General features: G+C 75.8%; 1 non-coding gene across 1 annotated transcript; it reads right to left on the bottom strand.

Annotated features, from left to right (window-relative positions):
• Window positions 1-1,582: 1,582 nt before the first annotated feature.
• LOC141955835 (5.8S ribosomal RNA) lies at window positions 1,583-1,735 on the bottom strand. Its single transcript, XR_012632777.1, has one exon. It is a non-coding gene; the product is annotated as a 5.8S ribosomal RNA (ribosomal RNA).
• Window positions 1,736-2,500: the final 765 nt, after the last annotated feature.

The raw sequence follows: 2,500 nt of genomic DNA on the forward strand, positions 1-2,500 counted from the left end.
CTCTCCCTCGGCCCCGGGATTCGGCGAGACCTGCTGCCCGGGGGCTCTAACACCCGGCCGCCGCTCGCGCGGCGCCGGGCCACCTGCCCGCCGGAGGCCTTCCCAGCCGACCCGGAGCCGGTCGCGGCGCACCGCCGCGGAGGAAATGCGCCCGGCCAGGGCCGGCCGCCGGCCGGGCGGCGGTCCCCGCGCCGGCCCGCCCCCCCCGGCCCGCCCCCGCGGGCGGGGGCCCGGGGGGCGGAGGGGAGGCGGAGGCGGGGATCCGCCGGGCCCGCGCCGGCCGGCCGCGACTCGCCGGGTTGAATCCTCCGGGCGGACTGCGCGGGCCCCACCCGTTTACCTCTTAACGGTTTCACGCCCTCTTGAACTCTCTCTTCAAAGTTCTTTTCAACTTTCCCTTACGGTACTTGTTGGCTATCGGTCTCGTGCCCGTATTTAGCCTTAGATGGAGTTTACCACCCGCTTTGGGCTGCATTCCCAAGCAACCCGACTCCGAGAAGCCCCGGGCCCGGCGCGCCGGGGGGCCGCTACCGGCCTCACACCGTCCGCGGGCTGCGGCCTCGATCACAAGGACTTGGGTCCCCCGAGAGCGCCGCCGGGGAGAGGGGCTTCTGTACGCCACATGGCCCGCGCCCCACCGCGGGGCGGGGATTTGGCGCTGGGCTCTTCCCTCTTCACTCGCCGTTACTGAGGGAATCCTCGTTAGTTTCTTTTCCTCCGCTGACTAATATGCTTAAATTCAGCGGGTCGCCACGTCTGATCTGAGGTCGCACACCCAAGGAAAGCCGCGCCGCCGCCAACGACGACGACGACGCCCAAACGACTCGCCCCAGCCCGGAACGCGAGACCGACGCACGCGCGCGAGGCGCGCCCGGAGACGGCCCCCGGGGACGCGGACGGCCCGCCACGGCCGACCGGGCGCGCGGCGCGGCGGAGGCGCGGAGGGCACGCCGAGGGGAAGCGGGCGGACGGACAGGACGGACGGACGGGAGGGGGGGGGGCGGGCCCGACGCCGACCGCACGCGCGGTCGCCGCCGCAGCCGCAACCCCCGAACCACCGCCGCCGCCGCCGCCGCCGCACCCCCCCCACCGAGCCCACCCCCGGCCTCCGCCGCCCGGAGCGCGGCGGCTACGACGGGGAAGGGAGAAGAAGGCGGGGGGCCAGTGGCGACGGGGAGGACCCCCGTTCCCACGGCGCACGCCCCGCACGCGAGCGGCAGCACGGCACGGTACCGCCGCGGTACCCACCCGCAGACAGCCGCCCGCGCGGGAGGAGGCCGGGGAAGAGGCCCGCGCCTCTCCCCCCCCGACACCTCGGCCCTTCCCCACCGCCGCGCCCGACCCGGCCGGACCGAACCAACGGGCCGCCCGGCCCCGGCGGGACGAGGCTCCGCCAAGCGGGCGTTCCGGGAGCGGGGAGCTTCGGAGCGCTCCCCGAGTCTCCACTTAGGGGGACGAAGGCCCTCGGCCGACACCGACGGGCCTGCGAGGCACCCCAGCCGCGCCGCCGCGGACGCCGCCCGCCCGCCCGCCGAGGCGAGGCGGGGAGGGACGGCGCACCGGCCGGCGATTGATCGTCAAGCGACGCTCAGACAGGCGTAGCCCCGGGAGGAACCCGGGGCCGCAAGTGCGTTCGAAGTGTCGATGATCAATGTGTCCTGCAATTCACATTAATTCTCGCAGCTAGCTGCGTTCTTCATCGACGCACGAGCCGAGTGATCCACCGCTAAGAGTTGTCTGCCTTTCGGCACCGCCCCGCGCGCGCGGAGGGGCCGGGACCGCTCCGCAGAAGCGGCCCCCTTCTCGGACGACGGACCGCCGCCCCACCGACCGACCGACCGCCCCCCTCCGCACGCGCGGAGGGGGCGCGCGACGACCGGCGGGCGACGGTCGCGCCTCGCCTCAGATGACCGTACCGACATCACAACGGAGGGAAGGAAGGGAAGGGTGAAACAAGCTCCGAACGGCAAGGGCCCGGGGAGCCCGCGCTCCCGACCGACCTGGGGAAACAACAAGCACCTTGCTCGCTTCGGAGGCGGCCCAGGCGCCCGGGCTCGGCCCGGCCTCCGCACGGAGGGCCGGCGGCGCGTCCGACCGCGCGCCCGGACCTGCACCCGCCTCTCGCTCGCGCGGAGGGGGGAAACCACAGACGCTGACCGCCGCGCGGGCGACCAGCGGGGGCGCCCCGCTCGCGCCGCGCGCGCCTCCGCGCCGCCCAGCGCCCGCGCGCTGCGACAGCCGGCTCCTTGCCCCCGTGGCCCCGAAACCCCGGCTCTCGCCCCGACGCCGGGAACGCCCGCGCGGCGCCGCCGCCGCACCACACCGGAGACAGGGACGGACGGCCAACCGCCGGAACCCGAGACGGCGACGCGACGCCGCCGCCCGGCGCTCCGCCCGACCGCCGCCCGGCCACCGCACCGCCGCGGCTGCCCTCCCGGAGCCGCCGCCGCCGCTTCTCGTCTCGGCCCCTTCCGCAGGCACGCGCCAGGCAGAAGGCGGA

Source organism: Athene noctua, unplaced genomic scaffold (assembly GCF_965140245.1).
Source record: "Athene noctua unplaced genomic scaffold, bAthNoc1.hap1.1 HAP1_HAP1_scaffold_771, whole genome shotgun sequence".
NCBI classification, from domain to species: Eukaryota; Metazoa; Chordata; class Aves; order Strigiformes; family Strigidae; genus Athene; species Athene noctua.